The sequence below is a fragment of the Leptonychotes weddellii genome, chromosome 7 (genome assembly GCF_054177405.1).
Source record: "Leptonychotes weddellii isolate Sample4059 chromosome 7, ASM5417740v2, whole genome shotgun sequence".
NCBI classification, from domain to species: Eukaryota; Metazoa; Chordata; class Mammalia; order Carnivora; family Phocidae; genus Leptonychotes; species Leptonychotes weddellii.
Genome location: NC_138375.1, coordinates 36,746,370 through 36,765,252, shown reverse-complemented (window position 1 = coordinate 36,765,252; position 18,883 = coordinate 36,746,370).

Here is an 18,883-nt window from a genome sequence, read left to right as displayed (position 1 = left end):
TAAAAATAAAATAAAATGCGACTGAGACCAGAGGGTGGCCAACATTCTCTAGCTTTCTTCCAGCTCTCTCACCTGGGACCTCTAAGAATAGGAACAAACCCTCATCATGGAAATAGAGCTCCTGGTGCTCCCTACTCCTCCACAAGGGCGGGGAGGCTGCCTCCCAGGGGCCAGTGTCCTCCAGACACAATTTCTGAGCATCTACGGGAGAGGCAATGGTCTTCCAACAGGAGTTCCCAGTCAGCTCACTGCTCTGGGCTGCCTCTGACGAGCTGGCCTCCTGCCTCTCAGTGTATGGGGGCTTTGTGCTGACTTTCACATGGCTGTCAGCACAGCGACTGCATTCCGCTGTGCTCTGCATGCTTCAGGGTTGGCAGCCGATGAAAAGAGCAGTTCTGAGGCTGGATGAGAAGGGGAGGGCAGTGTTTGGTGCAAATTGTGGGCAGGAGGAACTCCCAGTGCTGGAGGAGTCCAAACTTGCTGCAGAATCTGCTCCACCCTCCTGAGGCTAAGGCTCCCACAGGCCAGCCTGGCCAGCCATGCTCATCCCATGTCCTTATGCAGGCAGCTGGCCCAGCGCCCAGAAGATCCTGCTCTCTTGGCTATGCAGAACCTACTTTTGCCTGTAGGAAGTGTTCTCAGTCTGCTTGCACATCGGCAGGACAAAGCCCAGCTTCCAAATCCAGGATCCTTCACTTTTTTTGTGTTCTTCAGTCGTCTGGTGAAGCCTATGGATCCCTTCTCTGAAGACTGTTTTTTGTTTTTTGGTTTTTTTTTTTAAGATTTTATTTATTTATTTGACAGAGAGAGAGACAGCTAGAGAGGGAACACAAGCAGGGGGAGTGGGAGAGGGAGAAGCAGGCTTCCCGCCGAGCAGGGAGCCCGATGCGGGGCTCGATCCCAGGACCCTGGAATCATGACCTGAGCCGAAGGCAGGTGCTTAATGACTGAGCCACCCAGGCGCCCCTCTGAAGACTGTTTTTAAATGCAAAAAATTAAGATGCATACATAGGAATATAAAGGACACTAGTTATATTGAAATTCAATTATCAAAATGTTTTTGAATTTGATAAATATTTATGCTTCTTTATATTCTCTCTATATAAATATATATGAAAAACAAGTTCTGTACTTTCAGAATAGTGATAGCATACTGATTCTCTCCGTAATAACAATAATATGATATAACAGTGACTGTGATTTCTATTCATGACAAAATCCCAGGTACTACTACTACTGTGTTTTCTACCCACTATATCTATTATCTATTGCTGCATAACACAGTGTAGCAACTTCAAAATAACAAACACCATCGCACCCACTTTCTGAGGGTTGGGAATCCAGGAACCAGTTCCGGGTGCCTCCACTCAGAGCCATGAGGCTGCAGTCAAGCTGTGGACTGGGGCTCAATCTCTGAAGTCTGGAGAAGCCACTTCTAAGCTCACTCATTAGGCTGCTGACGGGTCTCAGTTCCTGGCTGGCTGTTGGCTGAATGCCTTAGTTCCTGTCACATGACCTTAAGACACGGCAGCCGGCTACCCTCAGCATGAATGCTGGAGAGAGAGAGCAGGAGCCTAGGGCAGAAGCTGCAGTCTTTTATAACCTCATCTCAGAAGTGGCATATTATCACTTCCACATCTTATTGGTTACAAAGACCAACCCTGGTAAAATGGTGGGGACTACGCTGCATGGTTATGTCAATATCAAGAGTAGGGTCATCGGGGTTGTCTGGGAGGGGGCTGCCACACGGACGCTAACCATGGAAGATCGTGCTAACTTTCAGTTAAAGCTTAGTAAAACTAGAGATAAAAAGTTTTCTCATCCAAGTTCCTGAACCCTGAGTTCGATGCACAGACTCCAGGTTAAAAGCTCCTAATAGGTGGAGAGCATCTTTGTTTCTAGATATTTTTTGAGCTCAAAGAAGAGTACTGTGAGATCATCAGAATTGAGGACCACCCTCTTTGGGTCTGATTTGACTTTCCTTTCGTTTGTTGAGCTCAGAGTGGCTGGCGCTCTTGGCCTTGCACAGAGCCTGACATATGGAGATGGTATATGTTCACTGAATAAAGAGATCTTACTGAGTAACACATTTTGATTCCAAAGGCATGAAAGTAAGTCAGGAAGAGCCTTGGAGACCATCTAGTTGATGACTTTTACGGAAGAATATACCAGGCTTGCTCCTGCCTGGAGACCTTTGCATGCTCTGCTCCCTTTGCCTGGAATGCTCTTCCTCCAGAGATACTTGCCCCATGTCTTTATTTAAATGTCACTTTGTCAGTGAGGCCTCCATTGGCTACTCTACCTGTGCTAGGCAGCTTCTCGATAATCCCTAATGATACCCCTTCTTTAGTCTTCATGCCCTTGTATAATCCCCTCCTCTTAAGTGTGGACTGGACCTAATGACTCACTTTTAAGGAACAGAATTCAATAAGAGGGATGGGATGTCACTTCTCAGATTGGGTCACAAATGGTCTACCTGTGGCTTTCTTGAATCCCCTACCCTGCTCTCTCACTTGCTAACTCTGATGGAAGCCAGCTGCCATGTTATGAGCTGCCTATGGAGAAATTGATGTGGTAAGGAATGGGGGAAAGCTTCTGGCCATGAGCCAAGAAGGGACTAAGGCCTTACTGAAACTGAATAAGAAACCAAATATTTCTGCAAGAAACCAAATCTTTGCGAACAACCACAGGAATGATCTTGGAAGTGGATCCTCCCTATTCAAGCCCTGAGATGTTTGCAACCTTACCAATACCTTGACTCCAGCTTTGAGACCCTGAGCTGGAGGACACAGATAGGCCACAGAAACTGTGAGACAATATATGTTTATTGTTTTAAGCCTCTAATGTTTGGGGCAATTTGTTATTCAGCAATAGATAACCAATGTGCTATCAGAAATGTAACATCATCGACCTTGACTTTTTCTATCTTTCACCCCCATCACACATTTGTTTCTCCTTACCATTTTTTATTATAAAATGTGCGTGTTACATATATTTGCTTATATATATTGTTGTCTGCCCCCCCCCCATTAAAATGTGAGTTTTATGAGGGCTGCTATTTTTGGCTTGAAAGGTGCCTAAAACAGTGCTTGGCACATATTTGGTGCTCAAAAATGCTTGTTGAATGAGTGAAGGGGCAAGAAAGGGAGGATACTAAGGAGGACAGTATCTGAAAAAAAAAAAAAAAAACCCTGGATACGTTAACTATACATGCTCCTTATGCTTCTCCACTATAATGATGTTTCTCTCAATATCCCATTTACATCTCCAGTACTGCCCTTGACCTGGGCAAGCAGGGCCCCTGTTCAGCCTCCACACCTCAGCAGGCATCTTGCCTTGGAGAGTCTTTCTCAAATTTGTCCAAGTCCGGGGAGCCTGGGTGGCTCAGTCGGTTGAGCATCTGCCTTCGGCTCGGGTCATGGTCTCGGGGTCTTGGGATGGAGTCCCGCATCAGGCTCCCTGCTCACCGGGGAGTCTGCTTCTCCCTCTCCCTCTGTCTCTTCCCCCTGCTCATGCTCTCTCTCTGTCTCTCTCTCAAGTAAATAAATAAAACCTTAAAAAAATATTTTTTTTTGTCCAAGTCCTCTTCTGGTACCTGGACTGGTCTGGGCCAGCAATGCCTCTGGAAGGTTGCCCCAAGAATAAGAGTCTCAGTCCTCCCCTACCCCCAAAGACAGCCCCTGCACAATCTAAGGGTGGTTCTGTCCTTCCCCACTTAAAATCACAATTAGAATGAAGCACTGTTAGTGGTTAGAATATGTATTCCAGGAAAATAATATGTTATATTATTATGTATGTTTTAGATTAACGGAGACCTATTAACATAAACTTTGGTTGAATCCTAGTTTGAAAAAAAAATGAGCTACGCGGACATTCTAGGGACAATGGGAGGGAAATTTGAAAATGCACTGGCTATTAATAATCTTAAGGGAATTGTTAATTTCCATAAATATGGTTACAAAGTATGGTTATGCTGGAATATGTCTTCGATCTTAAGAGATGAACCCTTAAGTACTTAGGAGTGAAGTATCAAGACATTTGCAACTTACTTTTAAGTGGTTCAGCAAAAACAAGTTTTTAAGTTAATTATATACATACACACAAACACGCACATTTGTGTTATATACACAAACAAACACAGAGAAAAAAATGTTAACAGCTATTAAATAGAGGCAGTAGGTGTATACATGCTTATTATATGATCCTTTCCATTGGTATATGTGTTTCAAAATGGTCATCATAAAAGTTTCTAAATGTTTAAGTATCTATTCATTTCCAAACAGAAAACTGGGCCTCAGAGAAGTAAAGGGAGCTGCTTGCTCACAGCAGTCCAGCTCGTCAGTAGTGGTGGTGAGAAGCTAGCTGTTCAGAATCGGGTTGAGTTTTGTTTCCATCACATCCGGAACATCCTTCCTTACATTTTTCCCAGGTCTGAAACAAAGGTTTCCTCAAGTTGATGAGTCAGGAAAGCTGCTAAAGACATATGCCTCTGTCCCCAGTGCAATAGGAGTCAGGAATTTTTATCAATTTCAAACAGACCCACAGTTGATTGGTTTTCCTGGAGCCAATATACTTGTCATCGTGAATGAGCCCTGCATGATTTACACCCCTTAACAAAAACAACAAAAGGATGTTTCTTCTGTTCTCATTATCTAGGCTTTTAGACATGATAGAGATAAGCCTTCAACAGGAATGCAGTTCACATACTTAGACCTCTGCCAAAAGGTGACTTTGCCTCTGCCACTCTTTAACCTCCTGTCCTTTCCTGTTGTGTTCTTACCTCCCAGTCATCCAAGCCCTGATGTAGCTCCAGCTCTGGTTCCAAGCAGCATGGATTCAAAAGTTGGCTCATTGGTTGTGCAACCTTCAACAAGGAAGGATCTTAGTCTCTGTGCCTCAGTTTCATCACTTGTAAAATGGACACAAGGATAGTGTGGCATGCAGAATAATGATCCCCAAGGATGTCCACACCATAATCCCCAGAACCTGTGAATATGCTCCCTTACCTGGAAAATGGACTTTGTGTGATTAAGGTTACAGACCTCTTGGTGGAAGATTAAATTATCTGGATAGACCCTATCTAATCATCTCCATCCCTGAAAAATGAAAGAGCTTTTCCTAGAGGTGGCCAAAGAGAAAAACACTATGATAGAAAAAGGGCTTACTGGGCGGTTGAGGAAAAGGACCAAAAGATCCTGGAAATCAGCTTCCTCTGATTAGAAGAGATATGTGTTTAGGTATCACCAAAAAGTGCTGAGGAAGAACTTCCTAAACCTCAGAATTTTCCACTAGCCACATTTTTTCTAAAAGTAAAAAGAAAAAGACAAACATAATTTTAATAATATATTTAACCCAATGTATACAAAATTTTATCATTTTAGTACATGATCAGTATAAAAATTACTAATGAGATATTTTACCTTCTTTTGTACTAACTCTTTGAAATTAAGAAGTATTTTACACTTACCGCTTACTTCGATTTGGACTATTCACATTTCATGTGTTCAATAGGCACATGTGACTGGCGGCCACTGTGTTGAACAGTGAAGCCTACAGAGCATAAAACAAGGGGCCTCTGGACTGAAGGACAGCAGGCATAGCTGAAAGTTAAGGAACTTTACTGTAAAATGGGGGCTAAGTAGAAGCTGGAATCCTAAAAGTTGAAACTTGCTTCTCTACCACACTATCCCCTACGGACTTCTTTCTTCCACTTGGCTTTCAAAACTCAGACCGCTAAGTTGATAGCACGGAGGCAGTTCCTAAACATGAGCACATAGCCAAGAATCACCAGACATTTGAGGAAAGTGTTTAACATGAAATATAGAGAACAAACAATGTTGGGAGATAATTCTTTATGAGTCTCTCACATTTCTGGATGTTTCTCAAGTACCGGCCCTAGCTTTTGCTCCAGGCTATCTTTTCAAAGATGTGTATATAGCAAACAGCCTTGAAAGATAGAGATAATGGGGCACCTGGGTGGCTCAGTCGGTTAAGCGACTGCCTTCGGCTCAGGTCATGATCCTGGAGTTCCGGGATCGAGTCCCGCATCGGGCTCCCTGCTCGGCGGGGAGTCTGCTTCTCCCTCTGACCCTCCTCCCTCTCGTGCTCTCTGTCTCTCATTCTCTCTCGCAAATAAATAAATAAAATCTTAAAAAAAAAAAAGAAAGAAAGAAAGATAAAGATAATGTTTCCCTCCTAGGCAGAGGGTACGTTTGTTTGCTGTCCAATATACCATCTTACCCCCGAGCAAAAGCCAGAAAGATTTCCTACGCGTTATAAAAGATTAGGGCTCCCTAAGCTTGGGGTTCCTCTTGCATAACCTACTGCATATGCAGGCATCATCCAGCCTTCTTTGTGTTACCCTGTGGGAAATTATGCTCAGGAAACTGATGCAAATGCCAATATACAGCCATGATTATTTCAGTGGAAGTTAAAGGACAATAGAGAATTGCCTTTAAAATTGTGAGAGATCTCTATTCAGCCAAACTCTCAGTTTAGTGTGAGGGTAGAATAAAAATATTTTCAAACATGCAAAGTCTCAGAAAGAGAGGAGTAAATAAAGTTCCTGGGACTATGGGAAAGAGAGATTCTCAAGATGACAATTTCATACTTGGGGTAGAGAGAACCAGACCAGGATGGAACACATCAGAATGTTCCATCCAGAGAAGATGTCTTGAAGAGGCTGAAATTGATAGAATATCTGATATATTTGAAAATACTGAGAGAACATTTCAACTCTTGGGGGGAGGTTTTGGAGCTGAATTAATGATTGGTACATAGAAAATTAAGCAAATGATAAAACAAGGCAATCACTAACTTCTAGGAAAATTAAAAAATAAATGTGCAACACAGGAATACTAGAGTATGCAACCTGGCTCAGTGATGAAAACCAGTGTTTACATAGTTGTAATCATATAAACGCTGATTACTGACATATTCTACATGATGATATAACTATTTTGAGAGAATAACAGGATAGGAAGTGGGCTTCAGGAGGTGGAGTAATGCTATGGAAAAAAAGTTAAATCTTGGTTCTTTTGTAGTTTTAGCCATTATGAAGAAGTAACAATATAAGAATGTTACTCAGAGATATGAAAGTAAATATCAAAAGAAAGAGTTAAAAATGTTGCATGTCACTGCCTCTGGGGAACTTGAATGGCCTAGGCATGGAGAAGACTCTTGGCTTTGACAATTAGCCTTGTGGACTATTAAACTAACATGTGTATGTATAGTTTCCATAGCATAAATACTAAATAACAACAACAAAAAGAAGATGGAATGTGATCTTACATTGTGGATTGTCCCCTTTCTGCTGCCAGGGCTGGTGGGCAGATGGCATGAACAAGATGGCCTTCTGCAGGGGGCCTGGTGGGTCCTATGGAAGCTTCCCCAACAACCTCAGGACAGCAGCAGCAACAGCCCGGCAAAGAAGTCTCGTCAAAGTGTCACCGTGGCTATGAATAAACCATTCAGGACATTCACCTTCCAGGAAGGTCCCACAAGGCAGGGTGAGAGAAGAACACAAAGAAGGGTTTTGTCTAAGTAGAGGGAACAGTTCACTGGCAGAAATTGCCCTGAGATTGACTCCCCATTGCCTTTAGGTCCCAAGATCCTGGGAAATAAAAGGTCAATCTATTTTCTTTTCTCAACTTTGAAAAGCCAGGGTCCTGTGGTCAGAATGTTTGCATCCCCTCCAGCTCCCCAAATTCATATGTTGAAACTTAAGCCTGCAGGGTGATGCTATTAGGAGGTCGAACCACTGGGAGGTGATTAGGTCATGACAGCAGAGCCTTCATTAATGGGATTCATGCCCTTATAAAAGAAACCCAAGAGAGCTCCCTTGCCCCTTCTGCCATGTGAAATTATAACAGAAAATATCCAAAAAACAAAAAACAAAAACGGCCATCTAGGAAGCAGGCTCTCACCAGACATCGAATGTGCTGGCATCTTGGTCTTGGACTTCTCAGCCTCCAGGAACTGTGAGAAATAAAAGTGTGTTATTTATAAGTCACCCAATTTATGGTATTTTTGTTATGGAAGCCTGAACAGATACAAGGTGTTTATAACAGGGATTAGAAACGAAGTTATATGGGTGTAATATTAGTGCTATGGGATCTTGGCTTTCTTCCCCTGCATGTGAGCTGGTTATCATAGCTCCACTCAACCACAGGGCTGGGGAAAGTTCTACCAGATGCTCAGCAAACAGAATGCCTTGTCCTAGATCCAGATGTAGTTTCTGCTACTATCAGTTCACAAAGAGTAGGGGAGGAAAGAGGGAGACAAATCATCACAAAGCAGTTCAGCTTAGGATCAGTGCCATGTAAGCGCTCCTAATAACACACACTACTGGCAACGAGGCGCAAAGCTTCATTCCTTGTTGCATTATTCCGAGAAGGCCCTGGGGCTGAGACAAATGCAAGGTTTCTCCAGACAAAAATGGCTGGGAAAGGGCATTCCAGCCAGAGGGACTAGCTCAAATAAAGATACAGGAATTTGGAGAGGCAAAATGCAACTCGAGTGCCACTATGTGCTATTGTCAGTATCAGCCTCACATGGTCCTAACGACCCCTTTCCCCTTCTGTAAATATGCCCAGGGCCACAGGTTCGTCTGTGGCAGAGCCAGGTTTCAATCCCAGGTCTGTCTGATGCAAAACCCGTGCTTACCCCACCATTCTGTGCTACCTCTTATGTAGGCAGAAGGAAGTACAAGCCTATTTAGGAAGAAGCTTTGGGTTTCCCCCAAGCCAGACCAGGTAAAACTCAAGTGCAAATAATCTATTTAGAAGTTAAGTCCGGGGGTGGGGGGTCGGGGTGGGCGTTAGTTGGTTAAGCGTCGGACTCTTGATTTGGGCTCAGGTCATGATCTCAGTGTTGTGAGATGGAGCCCTCCATCGAACCCCACATCCAACCCCGCATTGGGCTCTGCACTGGGCGGGAAGCCTGCTCAAGATTCTCTCTCCCTCTCCCTCTGCCTCTCCCGCACCTTCTCTCTTTCTCCTTCTAAAAAAAAAAAGTTAAGTTCCAGGGAATTTGGGTAAAGGAATGGGGACATGAGGCAGGGAAGGAAAGAAAACCAATAGAGAGTTCGTTATTAAGCAAGTTGCTACTATAAGTAACTAGAGCTGAATCCCACTGGGGCATTCTGGGATCCAGTGCAGGAGCAGAGCGACAACGTCGCACATCTCTGGGAGACCAGAGAAGAAGCCAGAAGAAAGTATGTAACGGTCTTGAAAAATTTTATTCAGTTTGCAATGGAAAGCCTTTGAAAGTTTTAGAGCAGAGAAATGACGTGATCACGGCAGAATTTAAGGAAGATGAGTCTGGCACTCTTCTGTTCAGAAAATGTTTACCAATCTGAATCAAGAAGGGCTCCATTTCTAGTGAGTATGGGGGAAAAAGTAAAAGATTGACATTGCTGCAGAACATTTTAAGTTACCTCATTGCTGGGCGCCTGGGTGGCTCAGTTGGTTAAGCAACTGCCTTCGGCTCAGGTCATGATCCCGGAGTCCCGGGATCGAGTCCCACATCGGGCTCCCACCTCAGCGGGGAGCCTGCTTCTCCCTCTGACCCTCTCCCCTCTCATGCTGTTTCTCTGTCTCTCTCTCTTTCTCTCAAATAAATAAATAAAAATCTTTAAAAAAAAAAAAGTTACCTCATTGCTCATGAAGAACAGGGGCTGAATATGAGCAGCTTTCCACCTACTTTTGACTCCTGGTCTGAGGGAGCAAAGTGGTAGCACTTGCCAGAAGACAGAGATTGGCTCTCTGGTGTGAGCCAGCCTCCCTGAACTGCCATGACCAAGAAAGAGGCAACAAGGAGCAGGCACCCGATCATGGGAGGATTGTCTCTGTTGTACCTCACAATCATACATTTCCCCCCAAGTTGCGAACCGGGAAGGGGGGAACACAGGAGATGACACCTCTGTGAATACCAGGTATAGAATAATGAATCCACTCCGAGGTGGATAGAATCTACATGGGGGTATTTGACCTTATTACATTACCTCCCAACAGACAATAAATCGTCTGCAGATCCCAAAGCCCTTGTCCACAGTTCGGAAATCCTAAAAGTCTAAAAGCTGATGTGCTTTCATAAATGTGGGACAAGCTCATTTAGCATCAAAACCTGACCTTGCTGTAAGTTCTTGCACAGTCTTCTTTTTTTACCCCACTTTGGGTGAATATTTGTTCACTTTGCTCCAGAAAAATTTGCTACTCTCAGTTCCAAAGTACATTTGACTTCAAGGATGTTGTATAAGAGATTGTGGATCTGGAGTTTAAAAATGGTCCCTTGCCTCTTCAGCTGAGCTCACCACCACATCTCCGTCAGAGGGATGATTCTGCCTTGGGTAGCCACACAGGGCTCAGAGAGTAAGGGACACAGAATGCTCTGCAGGAGCTGGAGCACAAGTCCATTCCCTGAGGCCCGTGACTGGGAATCCTAAAGCCTCTGGTGGCACATGTTGGTTCCAGTCGGGAGAGCGGGCTGCCATCAGGTAGGTAGGTAACCGCCACACCCCGGTCCCGGGGCCAGCTTGAATTTGCAGAGCACCAGAGCCCAGTGGACCTCCTAAAGAAAGCACTTCTATTTACTAGAAATGCACTTCCTTCCCAGAATAACACGAGATGGATCCAGAAACTCCCCCATTAAATTAACTTGCAAAAACTGTTTTCCATCCCAAACCAACCCAAAAAATTAAAAGGTAACAGAATGGGGAAAATGTTTGCAACATGATTAATCTGATGAATTAATGATCTCTGGGAACAAGACGACCTGAGATGAGATCCTAGATCTGCCATTCTCTAGCTATGTGACCTTAGACAAGTCACTTAACCTTTGCATCTGCAAACTAGGTGGAATAATACCTCCTAGGTTTGGTGTGAGGGTTAAAAGAGAGAAAACATGTAAAGCTCCTAAAAGAGTACCTAGCTCTTAAGTGCTTCCTTGATGTTAGCTTTTACTATTTTTTAAAGAATTCTTTAAAATCATAAGAAAACATGAATATTCTGATGGGAAAAAAAATGAGCAAAGGATAATGTAAGCAATTGAGGAAAGAGGAATAAACAAGAGCCAAAACATCTGTGAACGAAAGTTTGGCCTCACTGGTATTCAAAGAAATGCAAAATGAAACAATTTGCTTTTGTTTTTATTCTTCCCCTCTCAAATTGGCACAGATTTAAAATCCCTTGTTATAGTAAAACCCCATCATCATGCTGTCAGTGGGTCCAAAAAATCTAACTGTGTAAAATACAAGGGTCACCTGATTATGAGGATGACAGACCCCCACGATTCTTCTGCAGAGGGCCAACCCCAAACTGTCACCATGGCAGGATTTTACCGACTCTGCTCTTGGGGAAGAGGCAGCTTCTTGCCAGCCGATGACGTGAAAACAGGTACAACTCTTCGGCAGGGCGGTTGGCGTTGTGCGTCAATGGCCTTTAAAAGTTTCTTAACTCAGGACCAGTGACTCTACAACCAGCAGTTTGTACTTACAGAGATCAAAGCTCACACCAAGATTCGTGATTCAGGATTTTAACCCTAGTATTATTTAACAGTCATAAATTCAAAATAACCAGGACGCCTGGGTGGCTCAGTCAGTTAAACGGCTGCCTTCGGCTCAGGTCATGATCCCAGGGTCCTGAGATCGAGCCCCGCATTGGGCTCCCTGCTCAGCAAGGAGCCCGCTCTCCCTCTGCCTGCTGCTCCCCCTGCTTGTGCTCCTTCTCTCTCTCTCTGACAAATAAACAAATAAAATCTTAAAAAAAAAAAGGTTCAAAATAACCTAAATGTTTAAAAGTAAGACCTCATTTAAATGAATAACAGCACACTTTAAAGTCTATGAGAGTGTTTAAAATTGATGTTTTTAATGAGTATTTAGTGGCATGGGTAAATGTCATTACGTAAAATCAGGATACCACATATACATACATATGCATAGCTATGCATGTATTAATATAAAAATAAAGTTGCAATCTGTGTTCCTGTCTGTGCTTGTATTTGTGTGTGGAAGCGGTTGGCTTTAAGCAGTGGGATTATTGGGATTTTTATACTCTTCCTTATACGTTTTTCTTATTTTCCAAGTTTTCTCTAATAAATTATATTACTTCTATCATCTGGAATAATTAAAATCGCTGTGGACCAATCTTAGGAACAACAACAATGAAAGCACAATATGTATTCAGTGCCTTCTGCAGGGCACTGTGGCAGGTGCCGCTCAGTAAAGAGGCTACCGCTTCATGAGTGAGAATCTCATTTCTCAAGGGGCGCTAATCTTTTTGCCCCATTAAATATCAACTTCTCTTCTTTGCTCTGAGACTACTGGTTCTCCAACAGCTCGCCCGGCCACTTCCTGCCCAGGGGCCTTGAAGCTACTGAACTTCCGGGCGGCATTTCCTCTCTGTGAGATGATGAGAATAATATCGACTTCACCCTGGTGATGATGAGGTTCATCCAAGGACACTCAGAAAGCACGTGGCAGATGGTCGGGCCCACAGGAGGTGTTTGATAAGTGCCCATTTCTTCTCTAATTGTATTTCTCACGGCGACCTCTTGGGCGATTAAACACATACAATAATGGTCTGTCACCGTAGAACATTTTTGAAACCTCTTTCTTGAACGTCTTTTGGGTTATTTATGGTGGCAGTGACTTGGAGGATTAGCAATGACAGCTGTTTTGCCTCCTTCTGGAGAAGAGTTTTTCCAACAGGTTGATTGCAAGGCACACTAGGAAATAGGTCTGGCCTCGTGATCTGCCCAGATCTGTATGTATGTAACTAAAACAAAAGCTCTATGAAATAATACTTTTCCTTTCCTACAATGTGGTACATTCAGTTATCGTCTCTTTTATTATACTCTCTTTCTTGTTTTTAAAAGTACTAATCACAGCCCACTAAATTGATCTCAGCACCCATAAGTAGGTGATGAACTACACTTTGAACTACACAGTGCCAATATAAAAGCCACTCGAAGCATGGTACGTGCCCTTGTAATGCAGGTTCCTGGGCCTTCACCTCCGAGAGCTGGCATGGGGACAAGGAATCTGCATTTTCACAAATTCACCAAGAGATCCTGCTGCAGGTTGTTGGGAGGGTCCCACTTTGAGGAACTCTGTTCTAGAACCTTGGTGTACGGTAGGCTCTGTGAATCTAGAAATGACAGTTCTCCCATTTCAACCATGATGTAGGCTCAGCCTTCCATGCACATGCACGAGATATGACATCTGGAGTTTGGGCGGCAGGGGGGAAGGCTCACTTCTGCCCTTTCTGTTGGCAAGCTGAGTCATGAAGGCATTTGGCTTTTATACCTCTGGGTGGAACACGATGGTATCTTGGTGTCAAAAGGCAAGGCGTGGGGCACCTGTTCTGCTGGTGCGGATGTGGGTGGGTGTGGCAGATCGGGCACCTGCAGCGCTCGGGGCCACTTCCTGCTCAGGGTGGCTCCTCGTGGCATCATTGGCAGCCGTGGCCATGTGGTTTGGGAGCCAGCATTTCCCAGGCTTGACAAAAGTAGTTACGTGCTCCCTCAGAAGCCTTGTTCCAGGGTCCGGTTTTAGGCATCACTCTTGAAAGCACAACCTGAAGTTTGTTCTCCAACGTCCACTTCACACACCCATACTGAATGACTTGCTTGGACTGACTGGAGAGGATTTTGTCCTCTGCAACTGAGCCTGAAAGGATAGCTTAGCTACACAGCAAAATCAATTCGACCACATTATAAACGCAGCTTTTTTTTTTTTCTTCTCAAATAGGTATCAGCTGCGTGACTTCTTCACTAGACTTGGTAGCCATCAAATAAAATAATAAAATAAAATAAACCTAAAAATCTGTCTTCAAAAGACAAATACTTCCTACCATCGAGATTTCCGATTAAAAATTGCTACAAAGATTTCTTAGCAATGCCAGCTTTGTTGGAACAACTGCATTGCCTCCAAAGGTGATCCTATTTAAAAAAACAAAAAACAAAAAACAACCCCCCACCCCCGAAAAAAACCACACACGCATTGGGATATAGAATTTCTGGCACAGTTTGTTAGGAAGTCAGTGCTCCTTCATCTGGTAACGATGGGAGGCAATGGAAGTAAAGCAGAGAGAGAAAACAGAGTATCCGTTTTCTTTTTTTTTTTTAAGATTTTATTTATTTCTTTGTGAGAGAGAGAGACAAAGAGTGCTAGCATGAGTGGGGAGGGGAGAAGGGCAGAGGGAGAGGGAGAAGCAGGCTTCCCACTGAGCAGGGAGTCATACTTGGGGTTTGATCCCAGGACCCTGGGATCATGACCTGAGCTGAAGGCAGATGCTTAACCGACTGAGCCACCCAGGCGCCCCCAGAGTATCTGGTTTCAAGGAGCATGCAGACGGCCCAACCAAGTATTATGCTCACTGTGATAGGCATATGCACAAGGGCAGTTACTAGCCTTACTTGCATTTCACACGGTGCCCAGGCATTTCGTGCTCATACGGCCTGAATCCACAGCCTCACTCCTACAAACTGACATTTAGTGTGAACGCTTACTATCCATGTGTCCTCGGTAGTAATTACATCATGAGAATCCTGGGCAAAGGGCTTTTAGGGAGTTAGCCAGTTGAAATTAGTAGGTTTATACCGGGGAAATGTGTTTAATGGGGAGTTCGAGTATATGATAATAATATTAAATCAACCTTATTTCTAAAAATAAGAAAAAAATCAAATAAGTGCCTATAGTTAAAACACCAGTACTGATTAATATAATTTTTACTGTGCAGATTTATGAGGTTGGTGGTGGCAAACATGCCCACTCTATTTTTGTCTTGGGAATTGAATTTTGGAAAAAAGGGAACTCAGTCCAAAGGCAAGTTGGTAGCCTGGTACTATGAAAGCATTGAAAAGGAGAAAAATGCCTTAATTGGCAAAAGTTTTGATAAGAGAGACCACAAGAAAACAACAAGAGTCATGGCTATCCCAACTCATATGTTGTTTGAGCTCAGCAGGGAGGTGATCAAACAGATCTACATGACTTGCTCAAAGTCAGTGCAACTTGAAAAAAGTAAAGCTAAAATGTAACACTCAGTTAATCAAACTCTAAAATCTATATTTCCTACCATAATGCATTGCATTGTTGAGCTGGCAGGAATCTCAGAGAATAATACTTCTAATCAGGAAAATAATGCTCTAGCAAAGGAGTGATTCAATGCTAATCCAATACTGATGCACTTAACTTTTAGCTAATAGGGGTGACGTTTAAGGCTCTTCCTTTATATCACTGTAACACTTGTCAAAGAGAAATTCCCAATATTCTATTTTCTCTAAATCCCAGGGAATGGGTCACATCCTCCCTCTAACGTAGAGCAGAAGATCAGGAACTAAATGTCACAGACAGGACTTCTCAGTTTGTTCACAAACAACGCACATGGCATTGGGGAGAGAGTGAGGGCACTTGACCTTCATATCCTGTATCCATGAGGCAAGTAAAAGGGCTGTGCAGTTTAATGGTACTTGGTTAAAGTGATTAAGTCATAGTCTGTCTATCCTTCCGTGGTCCACTGAAATGAAAAAGAAGAAAGTATGGTAACTTTTGCATTTTCAGAAAGGAAGCCTGAAGACCAATCTGATCACGCTGTTCTCCACTCTCTGTGTGTATGTTTCTAACCAGGTTTTCATCTACCCAGTCATCCCTTCGGTCATTTGTCCATTCCTTCAGTAAACTTTTCTTGACTGCCTATTATGGACCCAGCAATGTGCTGGAAGTTGAGGAAACAACGAATAAAATACATTTCTCACTCAAATCAAATAGGAATCATCACTACCCACAATAAACACGTATCGTGTAGGAGGCGCTGGGACTGGGTGGGTACTTCAGGGACATATAAGGAGGCATGGCATGGCAGGGCCCTTGTCCTTCAAGGGTTCGGTCTCCCCGAGCAGATAGCCATGCACTTAAAAGGCTGAGTAACATTACGCAATGCTAAGTGCCAGTGGAGTGGTATGAAGTTTAAGTGCAACCAGCATTCCAGAGACGGGGAGATCACTCTTGGTCTGGGCAGGTGGGGAAGCTGTAACAGTGGCATAATTGTGGTCAAAGCTAATAATAACTCTGTTATAAACCACAGCATTGCAAGGACGACGGGATAATTTCTTTGAGAGAACAAAATCTTTTTGGTTTAAACTGACCTCATGGAAATAAATCTAGCACTTAATAAGGAGTCTCAGGTTTCCTTTATGTCATAAGGGTTCATTTGTGGGTGACTGGTTCCCGAAAGCAGGAACTTGTCTGTATAGCTTGGAGTCATCCTGAACGGGAGAGATGAAAGTTTATGATTCTTCCAAAGATTATTCAATGTTAATTGTGTTTGGAACTTTTTAAATAAGGAAAACGACCCTAAACTGGATGGTTTAGATTATGTTATTTGGGAGAGGCTTTTCTCATGTAATTACTAGGTGTTAGCTCTATAATTATAAGGAGGACCTGAATTTTCTCCTTATCACTGACAATAACTCTCCTTCTGTATTGGAAAAAAATAGTTCTTTTTAAAATTTTCTCATTCCCAATTAAGCTATCAAAAGCTAATCCACACTCCACAAGTTAAAAAAGAACATACAGATGAAAATATCATTGATGATGTGGGCATTTCTATAGCTTTATTTTAAAAGGTTTGCGTCTCATAGCCTGTTAGTTTTAGAGAAACTTTAATAATTCGATACCAAATCTTATATTTATGTGGTTACATTCTAGATGGAAAATCAGATCCATGCTTAGTGAGAGTTTTAAATTTCACTGAAGTCCTTAGAACCATGTAGAGGTAACATGTGACTCTATTTGACTCGACTTCAACTAACAAAATAAGCTTGTAAGTTTGAGATACTGAATGACATGCCTCCCAATCTCTCTTGAATTCTCATAAAGAATACCGCAGGGTTTGGCCATAGATAAGAAGAACCAGAGGTTTCTTCCTTTCCAATAAGAACAACTTAAAAAAATCTGAGTGAAATTAATTGTTGACTTTATTTTAATTAAAATATCTGGGAGTTAATAAGATAATGAGGGCTTAATCTGTAAAACTCTAGAAGGCAAAATCCCAGGAAGGCAAACAGGAACCTAGTTTGACTTAACAGCAATTATCAACCTGAAGAAACACGCAAAACCGAGGTGCTGTTTTGGCGAAAAGGAAACAAAAAGATGTCAAAGCCTGGAGCCCACCCATGGTAGGGAGTCCCCATTTCCTCCCCAAATATATTACAATGGGATCCAAAGGCCTATACCCTCAGGCAAATGGAAAGCCAAAAATAAACTGGCCCTTGTGTAGATTTGCAGCCCAGGTTTCTATCACCTGGATGGTCCCAGGAACCACAAGTGTTGAACTTGGACTAAGCAGGTCCCTTACCTGTAATGTTCCAGGAATAGATAAAAAAATATTCCCCAGAGAAAAGTTCCATCATCTCAGACATCAGTCATTCCTAAATTATTTTTCAAGTACAATGACCAACATACGGTCAAATATGATCAGTCGCATAAACAAGGTAACCTGAATGAGAACAAGCAGAAGTAACAGACAATAGAATCAGAGCACAAAAATTTCAAATTAGAATTATAAAATGCATGTACTATAAAATATGTTTCTTTTTTTTAAGATTTTGTTTATTTATTTGAGAGAAGAGAAAAAGAGCGAGAGAGAGCAGGAGGGGATGGGCAGAGGGAGAGAGAGAAGGAGACTCCTTGCTGAGCAGAGAGCCTGATGCGAGGCTGGATCCCGGGACCCCAAGATCATGACCTGAGCCAAAGGCAGACGCTTAACCGACTGAGCCACCCAGGTGCCCCAATATCTGTGTTTCTTATGTTTAGAAAAAAATAAACATAGATCTCCAGAGAATGAGAAACTACCAAAAGGCCATGGGCACTGCCAAATTCTTTGTAAAAACAAACAAACAAACAAACAAAATGCCTTCAAATCCCTCCACATTCTGGCAGCATTGTACCTTCTCCACGTAAGAGCCTGGAGAGCCCAAGTAAAAAGTGGCAGGACCAGTCCTATGAAAAATGAGGACCTCCTTGCCTCTGCCTGGGCCTCAGCTTGGGTCCTAAGTTGTCCTCTAGGAATAGCTTATCTACCCCATCTCCCCGTCCTTTTTTTAAAGTGGATTTGGATAAGAATATTTATACTTTTTTTATCACAATTCAGGTAAACCAAGGATATCCACTCGCAGTGCTAAATCAGCAACAGATTGTTCTTTGTGAAGGAATATCTTGCCAAATGTGAAGGGGAAAAAAACTTACCCGACTGAGTGCATTCTTATTCCTGTATTTGCTGCAAAAATGAGAAAAATTCTACCAGCTTTCATAGCAACAACTGTTTACCTTAACTCCTTCGCTTTCATGTCACTCAAAGGTGTAGACACTGTGATGCACCTCCCAGATCTCTCTTCAAGAACAAAAGACCTAATCCTACAGGGAGTGTTTCAAACTGCTGTTGGCTGTCCACCCCCATTGGGATTGCCGCAGCTGAAAAGAGGCCCCCACCCTAAAGGCCTCATCTCCTTCCTGGGAAGCCCATATCCAATAACTAATCAACAGGGCTATAGAGTATGTTCCCTCCTCCTGCAGGGGGCTCCCCTCTGAACATGATCCCATCTTCAGAATTCACTACAGGGATGACTGTGTCTTCCACTGAGATATCCAATCTAGCATCCAAGTTCAACTGCTCCCTGTGCCCAATCCTGTTTTCTTCTATTTTCTTCTACAGGTGTCAATCCCAAGAGCATTCCTTCAGAAACCTCCTACACACTAATCTCTGTGTTCATGTCTGCTATCCAGGGGACCCAGCCTGTGACACTGAATGCTCATTGATGTGAACCTTGTACCTTATTGGGGTTCAAACATTTCTTCTTCAGAGGTGCTCTAATTGTAAGAATTTTA